The sequence below is a fragment of the Thamnophis sirtalis genome, unplaced genomic scaffold (genome assembly GCF_051295495.1).
Source record: "Thamnophis sirtalis isolate CommonGarterSnake01/CBP01778 unplaced genomic scaffold, rThaSir2_p1.2 scaffold_6, whole genome shotgun sequence".
NCBI classification, from domain to species: Eukaryota; Metazoa; Chordata; class Lepidosauria; order Squamata; family Natricidae; genus Thamnophis; species Thamnophis sirtalis.
The window spans coordinates 36,844,135-36,866,719 of record NW_028261386.1 but is presented as its reverse complement, the minus strand read 5'-3'; the positions used below and the strand labels follow the sequence as shown (position 1 = coordinate 36,866,719).

The 22,585-nt window shown below is 39.9% G+C and overlaps 1 protein-coding gene across 6 annotated transcripts in view; it reads left to right on the top strand.

Moving 5' to 3' along the window:
- The window catches only part of SLC8A1 (solute carrier family 8 member A1), a 276,480-nt gene that overhangs the window by 86,736 nt on the left and 167,159 nt on the right, over positions 1-22,585 (top strand). The window lies entirely within an intron of this gene.

The window sequence follows — 22,585 nt, the reverse complement described above, 5'->3', positions numbered from 1 at the left end:
ATAATTTGCTCTTATACTGTTTTAGAGACAGGTTAGCTAACAAGGACTGAACATGTATTGCTGTGAATCTACATGCACATACATATGTATATACATACAAATACAGCTGGCATGAACACAATTTTTATAGGGGGAGGGTATCAGGTAATAAATATGGCATCATCATGGATATGTTTTATCTTTAGTAGAAATAAAACACATGGCATTGTTAATGTAGATTTTTTTTAAATGCAATCACCACTTGCCAGATAACTGCCAATAATTCATTCAGCTGCATTTGCAGAACTATTCCCTGTAATAGGGAATATTCTCTTTTGTTCCACTTTAGTCTTTTATTTATTTCCTGCCTGTTATTTTATCTATTTTTGTCATGTTTTGGGACCATAAGGTCTTAACTTTCATTACTGAACGTTATATTTAAACTGGCTCAGGGTTTAGAGTTATGTTGATTGCTATTATTCTACCCCAGCTGCAGAATAACTTGGGAAGTTGAAAAACCATTCCAGAACTACCATATTGTTAAGAAATGTGCATGGATAGATCCATTAAATCACCAAGAGCTGGGCAAAACTTGAGGTTATTTTATTATTCTAATCACAACAGTGTGAGATCACAGTAGCTAGTTCTTTAGCTGGTGTTGGCTTTCATACACATTGAGTTCTTCCCAATAACCTAGGATGTCATTAAATATCTGCATGTTATATGCACTGTGGCCATTTGTAATTGGCAGATGAAAATCTTTGTCAATGTACAGATTTTCTAAGTGCTGACCAAGAGTTTTTAGTAAGGTACTCAATGTTGCTGTTAAGCACTAGGACCACCGATGCCATTCAGGTAATTTTACAATCATTTGTTTAGTGACTGTTTGAATTTACAGCAGACTGAAAAAGCGACTTACAACTGGTCATCTGACTTACAATTATTGTAGTAAGGTCACATGATCAGAAGGCAGACACTTGGCTACCAGCATGCATGCATGAGGTTGCACTATCTCAGGGTTATGAAATCACCATTTGCAGCTTTTCCAGCTGGCTTCTAACAAGCAAAGTCAATGTGGAAAGCAGTTATTCACTTATAAACCTTGGCAAAAAAGATTATAAAAATCAAGCACGATTCATTTAACAACCACCTTGTTTAGCAACATAAATTCTAGTGCCAGTTGTGGTTATAAATCAAGTATTACCTCTATGTTAGATCTATAAAAAGTGTACATTTGGCTGAAAATCTCTTAATTTAACTTAAAACGCTAATAGGAAATACATAGTTCTTTGGGAAATGGAAGAAAATTTGAAACAAAATACATCAAATACATTTGAAACACAAGGGTTATATGAATTGGAAAGTCTTATTTTTGGATGGTTTTGCCCAACTCTGATTGGACAAATCCTATTAAAGAGTTTCCATTTAGAAATTTGAGCATTATAATCCTAACCTAACATATCTGGAGACAGAAGATTGGGGAAGCCTGCAATAGAGACACGTGGCATTACAATAAATCCATAGACAACTGCCCCCTCCCTTTTTTTTTAGTGCAGGACTAGCAAAGAAAAAAAAAAGCCCGATAAACAAAGTATCTCTTAGAGGAAAAATCTATGAAAAGCAATTCTGGACATTTCTCAGCATTAATGCTCCTGTTTATGTCACAAAATCCAATAGATGAGAAACAAGGGAAAAGGTTTAAAAGATGATGAATCTCCGCTTTCCTGTCAGACTGCAATGTTGTAATATTTTATGCATTGATGGGACAGAGCAGATAAAGGGTTTCTGAAGCATTGTGTGCTGCACACAATCTATCAGGTACAGCAGAGAGGATTGCAGAAATTGTGTTATAATGCACTGTTTGTAACATCTACTAAACTCTGTCACTTTAGCTGTGCCAACAGTATTTAAGATGTTAACAGAACTATTATTTTAGAAGGTTGAGTCTTAGAGATGATTTTTTTTCCAAACAGCTTTGTCATCACCAAAAGATGTCTCTTATTTTTCTGTGGTAGTGTGAAAAATAAAGAAACCAGGGTGCGTGGTATTTGATCTTCCAAGGAATTACTGGGAAGACACATAAGAATGACTATTTGGGAGTGAAGGATTTTTGTAGGATTTCTATTAAAGGATTTCTTTACTAGTTACCTAAAAAATTGAAGATTTCATTTTTTTAAACTTTTTTTTTTACACTTTAAAATGAGCAACTTTGGTTTGAGGGAGAATTGAACCACAGGGCTGACTGAAGGTATGATTTGTAATAAGGGAAAATAATGTATGGGGTTGATGTTCCCCAATACGTGGGTGACCAAAAAATGTGTCTGCTCTAATAGGCCTTTGCTTTCTGGGATTATTTTATAACACATTATCATCTCATTTCAGTATGATTCATAATGGATTAGTATCCTTGTGATTACTCTTTGAAATATTACATTCTTCACATTTGGCTTTTGTCCATTGTAATATAGTCTAAGTCAATCTGCATTGTATTGTTACAACAGTGTTACATCCACTATATCACTGGTGTCAAACTCGTTGCATCACGTGACAAATCATGACATATTGCAATGTTTTTTGCCTTTGCGAAGCTGGGATGGGTGTGGCCTGCAAGCGACACATATGGCTCACAGGCCGCCAGTTTGACAAGCCTGCATAGTACAGGGCGGGGCATAACCTTTTCCTAGGGGGTCACAGCAACACTTGTAATAACAACACAAATAATTCATACACCATTCGAAAGCCCATCAAAAACTGAGTTTATTGACACGATTTAATAGTCAGTATGACCACCATTAGCCCTTCGAACAGCATTCAAACGAGGTGGATAAGAACACAACAAATCTTCAAACAGTTCCGTTCGATTTTCCAGATTTTTCAACACAGTTTCCAAATTCAATCTCAATCCGGCAGAGAACATTGGGGCCATAATTAAGGATGAAGTGGAAGCTCTGATGATTCAGGAGCAAGGTCAAAATCGATATTCGGTTGAAACTTTGAGAATGAATTTGGAAACTGTGTTGAAAAATCTGGAAAATCGAACGGTACTGTTTGAAGATTTGTTGTGTTCTTATCCACCTCGTTTGAATGCTGTTCGAAGGGCTAATGGTGGTCATACTGACTATTAAATCGTGTCAATAAACTCAGTTTTTGATGGGCTTTCGAATGGTGTATGAATTATTTGTGTTGTTATTACAAGTGTTGCTGTGACCCCCTAGGAAAAGGTTATGCCCCGCCCTGTACATGATTGGATAGGAGTGCTATAAGAAATAAAGGAATGAAAGAAAAATAATGTCACAACACAGAAGGAAAATAAATGCCACCAAATAGGATTTTCAAAGTATGAAGATTTGGGATGTATTCTGATCAGTCACTGTGCAGTGGGATAAGATAACAACATCCTTTGGTGCATCTGTGAAGGATAGGAGATGGTGGCAAATGGCATCTTGATCATTGGTAGGAGAAAAATTCCAGAAAAGGGTTTCCACTAATGAGAAGCAGCTCCAGAAGCAAGACTTCAAAACAGTCTTTTCAGTGTTTCTTCTAAAGCAAGAGTCAACCTTCATGGAAACTCCATAAAATCATAGGGAAATGGGGCAGCACTGGTTTTAGATTAGTGCAGGTCCCCCATGTGGGTAAAGGACCTATTATTAGATGTGACTGGATAAGCATATTTGAAGGTAACATGACCAGGGACCTCACTGAAGTTCTTTGCAAGGCTGTGTAGTTCATTAAGATTCTTGGAAATATTCAGGATTAAATTGCAAAAAAAAGGCAGAATGTGAATCATATAAAAATATAGTCTTTTGAATTTTATTCTTTATAACTTTCACAGATGCCAACACAGTCAAAGTTTAGTTTTATGCTATTGTTTAACAAAGTAATTGCTAAACTCTTTGCTTGTAATTTGTTAAAAGTATAGCTACTGTGTGTGTAAAAATTAGTGAAAATTCATTAACCGCATTAATACAAATCTGGAAATACAGGATTGACACTATGCTTTTAGAAAGGTATCTCTTCCCTAAGGTAAAACATATGTGCTAGTTGTTCCCGACTATAGGGGGAGGTACTCATCTCTGTTTCAAAGCCAAAGAGCCAGCGCTGTCCAAAGACATCTCCATGGTCATGTGGCCGGCATGACTAAATACTGAAGGTGCACGGAACACTGTTACTTTCCCATCAAAGGTGATCCTATTTTTCAACTTGCATTTTTTACTTGCTTTCAAACTGCTAGGTTGGCAGAAGCTGGAAAAAGTAATGGGAGCTCACTCCATTATGTGGCGCTAGGTATTCGAACCACCAAACAGCCAACCTTTCTGATCAACAAGCTCAGAGTTTTAGCCACTGAGCTAGAGATAGCTTAATGAAAATCAAGGATATGTAGATAACCTTGAATTATAACTGTTGGTGAATTACAACTTCAAGCACACCTCATAACGCCTATAATTCCTATAGTTGATAGGGATTGTACTTCAGCAACAGCTAGAACACCACTGATTGTTTTTAGAATAAAAATGTTCAATATTAGCAAGTTTGATTCAGCTAATAATTAGGATTCAAATAAATATTTTGATTTTTAATATATTCTTCTTTTATCTTTTCTTCAATTTGGAAAGGCTGTGCACAAATTCTTAAGAAATCCCTGTTATTAAAATGTATAATATTGGTGTGATTCTTTTGCTTTTGAATTGATGAAGTAATTAAACCTATGCCATAACTGATCCATTTATTTTGGCCATTTTAAATTACTTCTCTCTTTGTTTCTTTGTATGCAAGCAATTCTACAGACTTATTAGGCTTGTTTCAGTGGCTAGCCAATAAAATTTATCAAAAAATGAATACTAAATGCTAAACATTTTAGGCAAACTACACGGAGAAAGTTGAAGGATAACAGTGATTTGAAAATTTTCTTACTGAATATTGAATAAACAAGAACTTGGTTTGTTTATGTTTCCTTCATCTGTAATAGTTTATTGGTTAAAGCTTAAAAGTACTAAAAATGTTGCCATTACACTGAGTTTTTTATTTAGTAGTACTATGTAATTAATAGTTTATCACAAGACATATTGAACATCCTTTTGTCTTTATTATGATGATTACTGTATTATTAGACACTTCACATGCACTATCTAGTTATAATCCTTATAATAATCAGCATTATTATTCCATCTATTACAACTTGGGGAAGACTGAAGCTGAGAGAATGTGCATTCCCTAAAGCACAGTTTGCTATTTGCTGATATAAGATATAGCAGGAACATCTATTTGCTGAAGTATATAGGACAGCATACAATTAAACCCATTGTTTCATATGTGTAACCCATAAATGAGAGTCTTTAAAAACCTTTGGTCATATTGAAATCAAATCACATGTTCAAAACAATCTTCTCTGCAAAAGAAAAAGCCATTTCCTTGAAGGGCTTCCTAATGATAAAATATCTTCTCTGGTTCAGCTAGAATCCTATTTCATTTAGGCAAAAAGCACTGTTATGAATATTGCGTAAGAAAAATAATAGTCTAATTTCCCCAGTTATTCAAGTGGGAAAGCATTCTAAGTTAGAGTAAACATGTTTCTTGTGTGATGGGAAAGCATGACTGTGTGTGTGCGCGCACATACAAAAACCTGCTTGGGGTTTTGTTTTGAAATGTGAAGTGAAATTAGCACTCCATTTATATGCCATATTAATCTGATAACAGATCAGGCTTTTGAAAGGCAAAGAAGGCATTATAAAAATTCAAAGTCTGTTATATAAGTCAAAAGTCTATTCATATCTTTAAACTGTACTGCCCTTTGTAACTTTGTATTACTTATTAAACTAAAATGGAGCACTAGATGACAAGCCCATACTACTATGAATCAGTGTCTCCGTTTTTATTCTTCCAACATAACAAAGTTGAGAGCATCCTCTGTCCAAATGTGGTAGTAGAGATGAAAGCTTTTGTAAATCCCCAAATCAGTTAGGACTGTGTATTTTCATCTGTATCCTATATTACATATGGGTTGCATATCAGATGCTTCAAATACATCTTATACTGCAGACATCAACATGGGAATCACTTCTGGTAGCTGCTTTCCAGATGTTAATTTTCCATCCTGGCTTGGACTAACTACATAATGTGGCTACATAAATATATGCTGAACAAAATAGAACATTAAAATTAAAGAGCAAAGGCAGGCCAAACAGGATTGCTTTTTTTTAAAGATGCAGATAAGTTTCTTTTATCTCATAATTTCCCCACTGAGAATCTGCAATTGTTCAGACTCAGCAATCAATTTCTGTGTGATCTGAAACACAGGGAGTGGTGGGAGAGTGCTGCCAGTTGATGAGCAGAGTTGCAGAAAAATTACAATACAATACAATAGCAGAGTTGGAAGGGACCTTGGAGGTCTTCTAGTCCAACCCCCTGCCTAGGCAGGAAACCCTACACCGTTTCAGACAAATGGCTATCCAACATCTTCCTAAAGACTCCCAGTGTTGGGGCATTCACAACTTCCGGAGGCAAGCTGTTCCACTGATTAATTGTTCTAACTGTCAGAAAATTTCTCCTCAGTTCTAAGTTGCTTCTCTCCTTGATTAGTTTCCACCCATTGCTTCTTGTTCTACCCTCAGGTGCCTTGGAAAATAGCTTGACTCCCTCTTCTTTGTGGCAACCCCTGAGAATTGGGACAGTGCTATCATGTCTCCCCTAGACCTTCTTTCTATTAAACTAGACATACCCAGTTCCTGCAAATGTTCTTCATATGTTTTAGTCTCCAGTCCCCTAATCATCTTTGTTGCTCTTCTCTGCACTCTTTCTAGAGTCTCCACATCTTTTCTACATCGTGGTGACCAAAACTGAATACAGTATTCCAAGTGTGGCCTTACCAAGGCATTATAAAGTGGTATTAAATTGAGGCAGTGCCTGTAGGTACAACAATTCCTTTCCATCTGCATGTAAATACATTAGGGCTGGGTGTTTGGGGTCCATTCAGTCTGTGAATCTGCAGTGATTGACACATGTAGCACAAGAAAGTTAGATCTTGTTGAGATATTTATGCAGTTTGCACAAAACTTTATAATACAGGAACATCAATTTCTTTCCATTCTTTAATGAGCAGAAGTGTGTTTAAATTGCTGACTGAGCTGAGCAGAGCCAAAGGAAATGCATGATTAAAATGTGCTCAAAAAAGTTATAATCTCAAAATGGTCTTTAAACAGCATTTCTCCTTAATCCTCAATAGTTTTTACTTAAAGCAGGATCAAAGTTTGGATGGCGAAATATTATGGGTCAGCAGGAGACTGTACTGTTATTCTAACTAGAGAAGGAAAAGTTTCTGGCTCTTTGCTCCCCCTCCCATTTGAATTTCCATTAGCAAGAATGTGTTAGGAAGAATGGTGAGCACTTGAGAACCAGGAAATGATAATCGCAAATGTTGCACAAGTTACAGAAACAAAGGGATATCCTGCTTGAACTGGACCTTTCAAGTTTGAAAAAAAAAGTCAAGGAAGATAAGCAAGAACCCGTTACTGTAACAATCCATCACTGTGTTAGATGTTCAAGGATGTGAATGTATATTATTTGGCCTATTTTTCCCCCTGTTTCTCTCATTTTTATATAAAACATCAATTTTTATTGTTCATATGGAATTCACATTTCAGTTTCGTTTGAAGCTTTTTAGCTTCTTTTGGCTACCAGAAATGCCAAGGCAAAGTTTCAAGGAGACACAAACCACATCTTCAAAGCAAATCAATCACCTAGCCTCCTTGAGGTGAATTACATCCATTCCTTGATGTGAAACATTTCATCAAGGCAAATCCAGGCCACATTGCACAGACCTTATTACATGCTGCCAGTTTTATCTTTTCTCATCTTTATGGTAACTTTGAAAACTAGTTTTGGGGATACATATGATCTCCATCCATTTTATATACACAAATAATAGATTTATATACATAGTATTTCATCATAATTGATAATATAAATCCAATATGTCTGAATAATGTTGACAGGTTGCTTAATGTTGCAGAGATGACATGCTTCTAGGGACTACCGTGTTTCCCCAAAAAATACAACCTGTCCTGAAACTAAAGCCTTGCCACATTTTTGTGTGGGCAAAAATATAAGCCCACCCCCAAAAATAAACCCCCTGGACAATCCCCCTCTATGTCAGGCTAGGCAGAGCACCGCTCACCGACATAGCAGGCACCAACCAGCAGGAGCCGGGTGGGAGAAAGCCGGTCACATTGCTTGCTGCCTTTGGGATACTGCTACGTTGGGGAGTGACATTCTGCCTGGCTGGAGGGGGGAGTTGCCCAGATCTCCCTGCAGCAGCCGCCGCCACTGCCACACTCCAAGCATAATGTCTTTTCCGGTTCCAAAGTCCCAATCTCGGCTGCGTCTTCCAGCAGCAGCCGCTCTAGGAGTGTGCTCTATGGTTGTGGTCTGGCTGCTGGAAGACTCTGTAAGAGAGTCTTCTGGACAGAGAGTCTTCCAGCAGCCAGCCCACAACAATAGAGTGTACTCCTAGAGTGGCCACTGCTGGAAGACTTGGCAGACGAGTTTGGGAGTTTGGAATTGGAGAAGGCGTTATGCTCAGAATGCAGCGGCAGCTGCTGCAGGGAGAGCTGGGACCGGACATGTTGAGGCTAGGAGGCATGCCTGCTGGGGGCGGAACAGGCACTCACGCAACCCCCTTCTCCAGCCCGGCAGAGCTCCATGCACTGACCTAGGGGGTACCTCAATGTGCCAAGCCGCGGGAGTTGGGGAGCAGGCAGAGCATCACATAGCTTGGTGCCTTAGGGATACCCCTAGTTCAGTGAATGGCACTCTGTCCAGCTGGCGGGGGGTTTGCCGGGCGATTGCTCATGAGCTTGGTCACCTCATGGCTGCTTCGCCCCTGAGGCTGTGCCTGGTTCATCGGGAGCCAGTTCGCAAGAGAGTAGCCGCCCGGCAACCCCAAAACAATAAGACCTCCCCTATAATAAGCCCAAGGCCATATTTTGTAAGTAAAAAGAAAATAAGACCCTGTCTTATTTTCAGAGAAACACGGTAGCATTGGCTTAATTGCCCTGGTGTCCACTTACATGTCTGGGGAGAGTTGTGAAAGAGTAGAATGCTAAATAGGGTTAAGGAAGCACTTTAAAAAAAAAATCACTAAATTTGGGGTATAATTTATTATTGACTGGGAATAGGGTCCAAGTTTATGTGCTTCCTGCTTTAGGACAGACTGTACATTTCATACCGTAAGTCTAAGTAATCTGTTTCTATGTCTACATAACAGCCTTCAGCAACCAGATGTAGATAGTTTGTTGGGAATTATGGAAGCTCAGTTTATATTAATGACATGTGATTGGGGAAGGATATATAGCAGCATTCAATGGTGGATGTATCTTACTCTATCAATGAATGTTTGCATAAATAAGGAGCTGACAATTTAATTACTGCCTATGAATGTGGAAATAGCAGGTGAGCAAATATTCTATATTAATTAAACAGATTAAAGACTGTTTTCCACATGTGCTGTCAGACTTTTTAGAATCCTGTGAATCCAGAAGAAAATTACTTGTTAATTAATAAAGACTGGAAAAAATACTACCCCAAGCATTACTGAAATAATGAGGATTGGGAGTAAGGGTAAACTCTATTCTCATATTTCCCTACATGAATAAATTGAACTATTAATTTATTTATGATACAAAATCCACAGAAGGCTCAACAGTTCTCAGAGATTAGCCTTTAAATAACATTTCAGATTGTGGGTCTGTAAGAGTGAAGAGAATACAAATGTTAAAATTCCCAAACCTTAGTTTCTGATTTTTAGAATGTGAGCTAAATAACCCTTGACATTTTACCAGTGTTTGCCTCTGCTTTTCACCTCTAGCATGAAAAACAAAAGGGCATCAAAAATCTTGCTGATCTCTAAAGAATCTCTGAAAAATTGAATATTTCCAGTCCTTATAAAAATGCAATTGTCATTGAAGAAATAAAAAACAAACCACAATTGATTCGAAAAAGAATATCCCTCCTCATTTCTTAATTTCTAGAACCTGGGGGAAATGAATCTAAATATATCCATTTAAAATATATTAGGTACATGAGGAATGGTTGGATATACCCATAATCTTTCTGCTCAGGATGATTTTTAAGCCTTAACTGCATTAAATCAAATGTGTGGACTCTCTTTGGAGTTACGAGCACCTGAATGATCCATTCATCATGTACTCCAGAGAAATGAAGCAGCCAAAGGCTGACATATTGCAGAACACAGGCTCTGTTTATAATCTAGACTCCCCTATTTATGAATTTGTATCTGCCCTTTTTTCACAGTTTACCTCAAGTGCTCTGGTTGCACTTTTTTCATAACAAAACAGAGGCATTGCTATTTAGCGATGATTGCATGGTACATGTGAACAAGTAGTATACTTGTGGGCCATGTCAAGCTGTCACAAAAATTGAATTAAACAGGAGTTTTTATGAACTTCTGTTGTTGTCAGCTACTACGTCTCTGCTCCATTAATAACAGATGAGGTACTTAATGAAGCCATTGCCTTTTGCTAACTGCCTGCCTGTTCAGTTTCTGCATAGTTGTTCTTTATTTCCTGGTTGTTACCATCTTGACATGCTATTTTACTTTTTAGGAAAGTAAGTTGATGTGAAATAAGGAAAACAAAATAGGGAATAAGGAAAACAAAATTTACTGCATTCACAAAAGCAAACTGTTTCATTTGAAACCATTTGAAATTTTCAGCATGTGCTTTTCAAAAGCCATTTTTTATTGTGAAACTGCTGGCTTGAGTGTGAAACAGGTTGTTTTGTACATTTCAGAAGTGTTCTGAGCTGGGAAAAGGTTTATTCCAATCTCAAAATATTTCCAGTGTGCTTGAAACACTTCATTTCACACTTGAAAATGGATGTGTATTACAAGATTTCACATTAGAATGATTTGAAATGAAGCATTTTGCACTCCCTATTGGCTTGTGTGAATATGCAAAGACCTACAGCTGACATAATTACTGTGTGGATAGAAATTCCCCATTTTTGTGACAGTAGTTTCACAGGCCGCTGGAGTCTTTATTTAAAAAGCCAATATTTTGGCCCTGCAGCCTTTTTCTTTGCCCTGAATTTGCTAGGATTACTTGTTAGTTTAAAATCACAAAGATCATATTTTCTGTATAAAAATGGTGTATATTTCTTGTTTTTAAATTATCATAAAAACTGGCTGTACTGAGTGGGAAAAGTATTCTAAATTTTAAAAAAAACCTGCTTTTATTTTTATTAAATGTTACAAATCCCCCTTGTCTTTTCAAATGAAGATATTATTTATATCAGTTACTAAATGTCAGAAACTATATATAGCGTCTATCAAAAGTCAGCCTCCATTATACAATTCAGGTCTTCTGGACAATCGATTATATAAATTATCGTATAATAAAAGTTTTACTTGGTTGCCATTTCTTCTAAACATATTTTACTCATTTGATGCATGACATTTAACCATTCTGAAATATAGTCACACTTTCTTTGGAAAAAAAACCCAATAAAACCTATTGAAATTGGTCTGTGGGGGATTAGCTTTTGGCACACCTTGTGTATTATCAAGTATTCTTCAGCTTGAAGAGGACAAGACAGGAAACTTAATATTCAGCAGCTCAATTTGGTGGCTCTCTATCAGTAGATTTGCATGCACAATTCTTAGGTTTTTCCTGCAGGCCTGCAGATGTAATTTCTTCCAATAAATTCCTCTTTAACATTCCTGTATGTCAGCTTTCCCTGTGGATGGCAGGGGCCATCTTAGAAGAGGAATTCTTCCTTCTGTCTCACTCAGGATGCCGCTTCCAAGATGGTGTCTGCTGTGACACACATTTACATCATCTACCCCCCCCCCCTCCAAGAAAGCACCTTTCATTCTTAAGACATATCACTGCTACTTATATGTTCATTGATGTAAACATATCATAAAACCCCTATGCTTTGTTGGCTGTCAGCCTTGCTGGAAAGAAATCAGATTACATGACTACTGTTTTGTATTTCACATTTTTGATTATCTTTTGTCCCAGAAGCATCAATGATTCTTCCATAAAGATGCTCCTGGTTTACATGCACATGGTTATATTTACTCTTCTTTACATGTGATGGACAAATGATATATAGTCTGGTAATGGCTTACATGAATCATTGCTTGACAGAGCTCAAAGCAAATCATGAATATTCCTCTAGTAACTTATCCTAAAAGATCCATGTTGGATAGGGTGAATGCAGGAGACAGGACTCAGGCTTCAGTGACAACAACAGCTCTTTATTCAGCAAACTATGTACAGATCCAGCCCTTTTATAGGGAGCTGTCAGATGGCTCAGCCAATCAGCTTCAAGTATTTTCCCACCAGAATGGAGGACCTTGGTGGAGCCTATTGCTCTAGTCTTAATATCTAACACCCCTCCCCTCTTAGATGGGTTTTCCCAATTAGTCCCATAAGTAGGCGGGGCATTTGTGAACCCTTTCAGACCTGCACAGCTCAGTTGGGGTGGAGGCAGCGGTCTGTTTGGATGGCGCTGCTGCTACTCCTGGCTTGACAAATGGAAGCACCTGGAAGCTTCCCTGGGACGTGCCTGCAGCTCTTGAAACAGGTTCACCTGGAGATTGCCGCTACACTCCTAGTTCAACAGATAAGTGTCCCACCTCTTTCCAGCTTGAGTCTCCTGTAGGAGGAGTGTTTGTTTGTTCCAATTTGTTAGAGCCTTAGCTAACTTGTTTTGGAGTTATTTCTGGTTGCCTAAGAGTGAAGTGGCTGAGTTGGCCTTGGAGTTGGTCAATGTGCCTTCTCTAGTTTCTACTGTCTTCAAGCTCTAATCGGTAAGTGCGAGGGCCGATAATTTCAACGATTGTGGCAGGAACCCAGACAGCACCCCCAGCACAGTTGTGGGCATATATTTGATCCCCTATGCTCAATGACCGGAGCTGGCTGGTCAAATCTGGTGGGGTTTTGGCAGAATAGTTAGGGTGTAGCCAGTCTAAGGGAGACCTTAGTAGGTGACCCATTAAGAGTTCAGACCGGCTTCTGCCAGTGGTGGCACTTAGCGTGATGTGCTGTACAATGAAAAATTTATCAATGTGGGTTTCGCAATTACCTGGGCCCATCCTTCATAGTGCTTCTTTAGCAGATCACACCATTATTTACACTTGACCATTGCTGGCCAGGTGGAAAGGAACGACCAGGGCATGTCTGATCCCCTGCTCTGCTAAGAAGGTTTCAAACTGTATAGCCGTAAATTGAGGCCTGTTGTCTTAAACCAAGACATTGGGCAAGCCGTGCATGGAGAAAAGTCTCTGTAGCACCTTGATGACCGCCTCTGTTGTGGTAATGGTCATGAGAACGACCTCTAGCCATTTTGAGTAGGCGTCCATAACTATGAGGAAAGTTTGCCTGTGCACAGGTCTGCAAAATCTATGTGCATCCTAGACCAGGATGACTTAGGCCTCTCCCATTCATGCACGGGCACCTCTGGGAGAGCTGGTCGGGATTCTTAGCAGCTGTTTGACAGTGGTGAAAGCTGCGACTTCAGTTCTGCCCCTGGTCCATTTGGATTTCTTCCCCAAAAGCCGATGCAAAGGTTCTGCTACAGTTGCCTTCTGTTTTAAGAAAATGCTGTAAAAATTAAGTAGGCCAAGGAACACCTGCAGCTTGGTGTGGTTGTGAGGTGTGGGGACGTCCTGAATAGCCTTGATTTTAGAATTTGTTGGGTTGTATCCCAGAGCTGTCAACCAGGTACCCCAGGAATTCAACCTTGAGCACTGCAATTTGGCATTTCTCCTTTTTTACACGGAGGCCCTTTTCTCTAAATTTTATCAGGACAATTCTCAGATGCTTCAGGAGTTGTTCCTTATTTGCGGCAGATACCAGGACATCGTCGAAATAAAGTACTATTGGTATGCCCTGCAAAAGTCATTCCATGACACTGGGACAAGCCTATTGCATTTGAATGCACCCTTATGTGTCATGATGGTTTGAGCCAAATCTTTGCCAAATCTTTGTTTGGAATGTGTCCATAGACTCCATCCCCTTGTGCTTCCACCGGGATTTCGAGGTCTGATATCAGGTGTCCCAGCTGGCTCATCCCTGGCTGGTTGCACGGCTGGCACCTGGCCTGGCAGACTTGGGCCAGATGCCTCCTTCGTTCATATCTCTGGCAAAAGGCATCCCTAAAATGGCAGGTCACCCTTGGGTGATTTCCTCTGTAGCCTGCGCATGGAGGGAGCCATCCTTCAGCTTCATATGGCGATTTTTTCTTCTCGGAACAAAGACAGCAGAGCTCTTCCTCACTATCAGATGAGAAATCGCATTGGTATTTTAGTGATGCACCGTGACAGCTCAGCGCAAACTCTGCAGGCTGCCATGCTTTTGTAGCATTTCAATAGACTTGGTTAACAATTCCGTTGCTCTGGCCTCATCAAGTGTGATCTGCAGGGTGAGGTTCGTCTTGGCCGACAGCTGCCACTGCAGCTTGATGTCCCTTACTCCACAGATGATCCAATTGATCAAAGTCTCTAAACCTGCAGTACGCTCCTGAGGTGTGGCAACATATTAATTGATGGTCTCTCCTTTCTGGTTCCGCAAGTTGCATTCGTGTTGTCGCATGAATTAAGATGCATCATGCATCTTGAGCATGTTCTATAGCGCAGACCAGATGACTGTCTGTACCAGGGTCAGTTCGAAAAGTGCCTTTGCGGTGTCAAAGACCTTGGGGCCATGGTAACTCAGGAAGAGAGCCCTCTTCCTGTTATCTGACAGGCTGAGAAGGTCATTGGCCTCCATGAAGCACTCAAACCTTGTCATGTAGGAGTCCCAGCGCTCCATGGCTGGATCATAGGGAGCTGGTGGGGTGTGCATCATCATTGTGACAGGCTGAGACAATTCAAATTTGCTGCCCCAAATGGCCACTTGGTGCCCGACGTTGAGCGCTCTGACTGGGATGGCTGGATTGTGTTGTCAGCTCTTTCTGTGCCTAGTTTCCTTCCAATCCCACCTTCATCGCCAGTGTTGGATAGGGTGAACAGAGGAGATAGGACTCAGGCGTCAGTGACAACAACAGCTCCTTATTCAGCAAACTATGAACAGATCCAGCGCTGGCCTGTCTGACAGCTTGCCCTTTTATAGGGAGCTGTTAGACGGCTCAGCCAATCAGCTTCAAGTATTTTCCCGCTGGAATGGAGGACCGTGATAGAGCCTATTGCTCAGTCTTAATATCTAACAATCCAATTTTGGAAATATTATTAGAATGCAAGTAAAGCTGCAAAAATTAGACATTCAGATAGGATAGACCATCCGTTAAGGAGTTTGGAAAAATAAATTATATCTTAGCAGTACAACACAGGCAGGAAATCCCAATTTTTATCCTGACATTTCCAGTAAAAAATAGAAATTGTAAGAAAGGTCTTTTCTGAGGCACCAGGAAAGCTAAGATAGATAACCCAATAGTTTATTTTATATCAGGTTACTTTCTAATTTTTTTGTTACAGATTTCTAGTCTAAGCTGAAATGTTTTTTCCTAAAGGTTCTCTGTCTGATTACTTGGAGGAGATTTGTATTCAACACAGGTTGCCAAATTTTGAATTGTTGCATAACAAACAAATATTTCTGCAATCAAATCTATTGGCTCTCAATCTGGCCTAAATATGCAACAAGACAGGAAATTAAGTTGTATCAGACTGTTTAAGGCTACACAGAGAAAAATAACAGTGTAATTTTATTTTTACTTTTCAAAGAATTTTCTAAAAAGAAAAAAATGAAGATTTGGGGATAAAGGTAACAGCTCAATCTGTGTTTGCTAGATTAGTTTTCTTTTTTACTTTTATTTTGACATGGTTCGCCATCACGGCTATAAGGGAATAGTTGGTGTTTTTTGCCAAGATAAATGTGGCAAAAGAAATATTTGTAACTAAATGAAGAAGTCAAGAAATAAAATCATATTCTAAACTGACAGTTTTGTTTTTGATTTATGAAGAAATTAGTTTGTATAAGCAATATGCAGGAGGTAGAAACTTAATATTTTTGTGAAAGGGAATCATCCAGAAAATATTTAAACTTCCTTATATGTCACAAGTATCTCCAGCATCTTTCCTATCTATTGTTATCATTCTTTTTTTTAATAAACTGTCTTCTTACAGAAGTTTGGTTTCATAGTTAATTTCATGTTAGATAGTAAATTATCATGTGCTGTATTTCTAAACATCATGGAGTTTGATGTGATTTGGGGTAACCATTCAACCATTACCCTCCCCTTTTCCTATGTAAGACAGGCCTAACATATCTTGATTACAAACATCTGAATAATCATGGTAGGGGAGCAAAGAAGTAGGATTTCTATAATTTTTTGCTGTGGTTATCCAGATGTTTACACCTGAGATGTGATAGGCTTAAAACAGAGGTGATATTCTGCTGGTTTGCCCCAGTTTGAGGGAACCAGTAGTGGCGGCGGCAGCGGGAGGCTCTGCTCACCCAGTCAGACATCTTCACGAATGCTCTGCGCATGCGCAGTAGGTTCTGCACATGTGCAGAAGATTCTGTGCATGCGCAAAAGTGCTGAGCGTGAGTGAAGCGAGCACACGTGTGCCCGGGTTCCCAGTTCTGAGCCAGTAGCGAAGGTAAAAGGATTTCATGCCTGGCGTAAAAGCATTAAAAGCTCCTTATTTGAATTTTGAAAGCACAGTATTATCACACAAAAAACCTGATAAATGCAACAGAATCAATAATGTCTCAATAATACTTAAAGGTATCAAGTCATATCTCATGTCTGCTAGGATGTGTAGGGTTTTGTAGATGAGTTGCAATAATAGTAATTCTGAATTAACTAGATATATTTCTTTTTCCTATCCCATGCTTCTAACTTCTTTGCCATACTATTTTTACTTTATTTCAGTGGTTTGCATATTATTGCTTACCCTGGAAGGGAAACGCATGGTAAGTGTATACATATCATATGAAGGTGTGATCTTACTTGTGTGCCCATTACTTATGAACATATTGTCTTTTTTGAAATAATTGATTGCAAAGCTGAAATAATATGAAAGCCCTTTTTTCTGGCAACTGTCTAGAAAGAAAAATGTTTGTCAGTACTTAACTCCCTGGGGGTTCAAGAATCTCTAACTCAAAATAGAGCCCCCTGATGTGAGAGTATACATGGAATATTTTTCATCTTCCATGAACTTGTTTATTCTCTTGAAAAAGACATTCTTCATCCTTGTAAAGAAAGGGTGCCAGAGTTGGGGTTCCAGAATTATCTGTCGTCCCCCCCCCAAAGAAATCTTGGGGGGGAAGCTAAAGGAGGTCTTCAAACATTATCATCAATTGTTCATTTAATTTTAATTTTAAATAAATAAATAAAATGAGACGAGTTTTAGTTATTGGAGAGCAGCACTGGTATTTTTTAAAACCAAACTGTGGAAAAGCTGTGCTTCCTTTTTTTAAAGGTTCAAAGAACTGATACCAGAAAAGGAAAAAATGTATTACCCTTTAGTTTTGTTTTCAAAGACCTGACTTTGTCTTCACTTCCAGTATATTCAGTTGGCATTAAGTGTGCAGTTATTTCGGAGTGCTAGAACAATTTTCCTGCAGCTCGGCGGGACGGGCTACAATAGGGTTAAGTCACAGCCTGATTGCTCCAGAGACTGAGGGAATTTTCTTAAAGTCACCATCCTTCCCTATTGGCTTCCAGTTTCCTCTCAGTCTCCTGGTCCAAGCACTGATTTTTGGCTCCTTGAGATACTAATAATTGCTATTTAACTGTTGTTTCAATTTGATTAATTGGATATTCTAAATTGCTAAATTATCAGACTGCTGGCCATCGAGGTTGCTAGTCAGTCTCATAAAGAGGCAGGGCTCCCGGTCCTTGCCTCTGGGCCGACGGGGCTTGTCCGATTCCTGGGCGTACAGGGGTGACGAGCTCCCATCGCAGCCGAGATTGCTAGAGGCTTAAGGCGACAAGGTAGGCAGAGGGACAGGGCGTCCATAGATCAGCGAACGCGAGCCGTGTTGCCGGGATTATCCCAGATGCGCCCTTAAGCCGCCGCACCTTAACAGCTTGCCGCAGCGGAGGAAATTGGGCGCATCATTCTAGCCTCGCCGAAGTGACTTCTAAGAGCGCTTTGGAAGTCTGTGCGGCAGCACGGCCACACAACCAAAGCAAGTGGGAGGAGCGCTAATAACTGACTCACCGAGAGGCTTCCACCTCAGAGTCAACTTACCAGGCGGCCTCTATCTCCTTTCACCATGATGTGCGGTGGCCATTTTGGAGCGACCTCGTAGTACCAACCTCTGCACGGGCAAGGCCTACATCACAATCAGCGGCAAGAGCCCTTCTGACCGGCAGCACAACCGAATATCGAGGCCGAAAAGGCTCTGGTTCGACTTCCAAGCAGACCAGCCATGTGATTGAGGCATGGCCTCTACAAGCACCAGGGCAGCGCAGGCCCCTGAAGGGAGCAGTGGGGAGGAGAGAGAGGAAGGCCAGGCCAGGTTGAGGCTAGGGCAACAACTTCTAAGCCATCTGCGGATCAGCGCCCCTCCAGTGCCACAGTGAGAAATGAGCTCCTCAGACAGAAGGCCTTAGAGAAGAGAGTGGCCAGGGCTGAGAAACTATCTGACCATGTTCAACCCACTTCTCCAGATAGATCCAGGTCTCCAGTGAGGCCCATTTCTCCCCCCTCTCCCTCTCTTCCTAGGGGTTTCAGTCCTTCGTCCCCATCAGTCTCCCCAACCAGACATGGCAGGCAGGTGGCGTCCCCTTCTCCCCCTATTTCCCCTAGATCATTTAGAGATGGGGGTGGCGAGCCTTCAGATAGGGGATCCGGGGATTATCTACCTCCCTCCCTCCTAGTCCCACAAGGCCCGTCTACCTCGGAGGAGGACCTGGAAGATTTAGACCTCCTACCTGAGAGCATCAGGAGGCTTATTGCCTCAGCGATATCTAGAGGCATCACATCAGGATTAGTCCAAAGGGATCAGTCATCCCAAAGAGCATCTAGATCCCTCTCTGCTAATAGGTGCCAGAGGTTTCCTTCCCTGGCCCGGGGCCTAGGCCAGGCCAGGGCTCATTCCCCATCGGTGGTCAGTGAGGCCTCTGCATTGGGGGAGGGTGCTCATCCTGAATTAGGCTTCTCAGATGACCTCGAGAAAACTGGGAGCCAATAGGAAATGATGATGACTTTAAGAAAATTCCCTCAGTCTCTGGACCAATCAGGCTGTGACTTAACCCTGTTGTAGCCCCTTTGCTGTTCTTTCCCACAGACTAAATAGCAGTCATAGAGCATGGGGCATGAAGCATAACTGCTGCATCATTTGAAACTATTGTTATTTCTGCTAAAACTTGACAGCTGTTTTGTTTAACTCTGATTTGTTGGCAGTGTTGCACAGGGGTCAAGTCTTGGAATCCTGTGATGAGACATAGATTAAATCAGAGCCTCTGCTGCATTAAGGTAGTTTAGACAGATAGCATCTTTCAAGTCCATGTCAACTAAATATAGATATGCATAGCTCACAGATTGTATTGGTTGTTGCATCCAATTTTAAAATTCAGATTATTCATCTTCTCTCTGAAAATGACTGTATAGAAAGTTGTAGAAAGTTGAACATGAAAAATTTAAAAATAAAGCCTATTTTTATTTATTTATTTAGCTTTATTTTTTTTCCTTTTAGCTTCATGCTTTCTAAGGATGCTTCAATGAGATCTTATAGGATTTAGGATGGGAGCAGATATTCCTTTGTATGTCTTAATTGTGTGTTCCTTTTGTTGTCTTGTCTTCTTTTTCTCTATTTCTTCAGTTTTTTTATTTATCAGGGGAAAAAAGACTAAAGGAGGAAAATATGGAACAGTTGTATGACATTTTATTCATCTTAAATATACATACACATTAAATTGCGATATTTTTGACAGCGTTCTTGCTCTGGTGTATCAGCAGCATTGTAGCAACCACTGTAGAGTATGGGAGGATTTCTTGCCTCTCAAATTATCCGTGTGAATCATGAGGTGTTTCCTTAGGGCATTGCCACTGGGCAAATGAAGTGACAGTAAGAAATAACAGTTTGTAATTTTGCTTTTGGTGAGCACTTTTTGAAGAGAAGTGCCTCAGGACTGAGCTGTAGATAATTATTGGAAGTGAACTAGGAAACAGCTAAGAGGAGGCCTATTGGTCACAGAGGTGACCACCTTAGAGCTAAGAAGCTCATTGTTGAGGCAAAGCTCCAAATCAGACAAAAAACTCATTTTAGTTCTTCGTATCTCAAATGGCCAGTGATTAACTCTGGGCAGGCAGAGAGCTGAGAAGACTTCATTTCCCACCTGTGAAGATATTTTACAATATAGTGCTATATAGTGTAGAATCATACCACTAGTAGTCACAGAGAAATAAATCACAGAGGTGTTCACATTGGGGACAAATAAGCCAAAATGGCAGGCACAACTATACAGTTCAAACGCTTGCCCTTTTCTAGGATATCAACATTGTACACAGTGGTGGGTTTCAAATTTTTTTAGAACCTCTTCTGTGGGTGTGGCCTGCTTTGTGGGAGTGGCTTGCCAGCGATGTAACCAGGTGGGAGTGGCTTGCCAACCATGTTACCAGGTGGGAGTGGCTTGCCAGCCATATGACTGGGTGGGCATGGCCAACTTGTAAAATGTGGTGAAACTCACTTAACAACGTTCTTGCTTAGCAACCAAAATGTTGGCTCAGGAACTCTGGCATTGAAGTGTGCAAGTCTTAAAGCTGTCAAGTTACAAGACCCCGTCATCCCTAACCCTTTAGAAAAAAACAACCCAGGGGTATTCAAACTTGACAGCTTTAAGACTTGTGAACTTCAGCTCCCAGAATTCCTCCTCTCACTCTTCATCTTGATGATGTGCTGACAGGTGAGGCGGGGGACTGGAACCGGTTCTAAATGGCACGGTAGATTTGTGGAACCTCTTCTATAGAAGAGGTTAGAACTGGCAGGAACCCACCCCTGATTGTACATATATGCACAGTTTTGCCCACCATTTTGCCTCCCTACTTTTGAGATATCTCTGAGTTAGCAGAAGAAAGTTCTGATACATGTAGGCCATGCTTAAATTTACTTTTTACTTGTAAAATATGGCAAGATCTCACTAAAACCATGAAACATTGATGTATACATTTATGTATGCATCACTAATGGTAACACCCCTTAGACCAGTTCTGATGCTCTTAGATGCTTTGTCTAATTATCACGATACTGAATTTATTATTCTTCCTCACTTTGAGAAACTGAATTAAATTTTACTTCTCATTTCCCCTTAGTACTGAAAGAAAATTATTTCAGTATGGCACTTCTGTATTTTATATTCTGACAAAGAATTCCTCCACAGCCGTCTTACAAAAGTTGTGAAACCATTTCCCCTCAACTTCTGGCCGAAGCTAGAAAAGAGTAGTTCTACTTTATTTATTGTGACTACCAAACTAGCAAAATTACCAAATGGGAATGTTTATACCCATGTTTTTCAGACTTTGCAATTTTTAGATCTGTAGACTTCAATTTCCAGAATTTCTCAGCCACCATGTTGGTTGAGGAATTCTGGGAATAGACGTCCATGCATCAACCTTCTCTAAGGTGATGGCATCCAGAAATGTTGAACTGTAACTCCCTTAATTTCTGACCAGCGTTGTTCTGGCATGGTGTCATTTGCATTCTAACAGGCCAGAAAGACAGCAGGTTGAAGACAGTCTTATAGTTTTTTACAAGTTCTCAGTGTTTGATTTTGTTTTGAAACAAGTAATTTGAGATGGAGAAGGATCCATGGTGGTGCAGTAATTAGAATGCAGTATTGCAGACTAACTCTGCCCACAATCTGAGGTTCAATCCTGATGGGGCTCAAGGTTGACTCAGCCTTCTATCCTCCCGAGGGGGGTGCAATGAGGACCCAGACTGTTGGGGGCAATATTCTGACTCTGTAAAATGCTTAGAGAGTGCTGTAAAGCACTATAGAGCAATATATATTGTAAGTCTAAGTGCCTTTGCTATTGCTATTGTTTGCACTGCTATTAATATTTTAAAATAAAAAGCCTCATCACATTATGACAATATTGTAACAATGAAATTAATTGAAGTACTGACATTAATGCAAAGTGAACATTATTTAAATATATATTAATGATATTAAAGATGTGTAATAATATTGCCCAAAGCTTGAAATTTATTCATTACATTTTAAATGTGTGTTTTGTGATTTATTAATTGTAGCTTTTTCAACAATCTCTGAAGTCTGCATCATAGAAATTAAGTATGAAAAATGTTAAAATTCCCATCTTTAATACTTAATTAAGCTATTCTTACATCGTCAGCTTCTGTTCCCCCATATGTATCCATGATGCTACTAAGATAGTTGAATAAAAAGTTGAGGAAGCTACAGTCAAGAATAGTTCAGGATATTCTACAAAGAAGTATAATTCCTGAACACTGTCTGAGATAGTGACAGAATGAAAAATGTGCTTTGTTGGACCCATGAGCTGCATGAGTGAGCAGCGTCCAGCAAAGACTGCAATTAATTAGATACCACCAGATGGTCAGAGAAAAAGAGGAAGACCAAAGAAAACCTGGCGCCAAACATTTCAGGAAGATCTGGA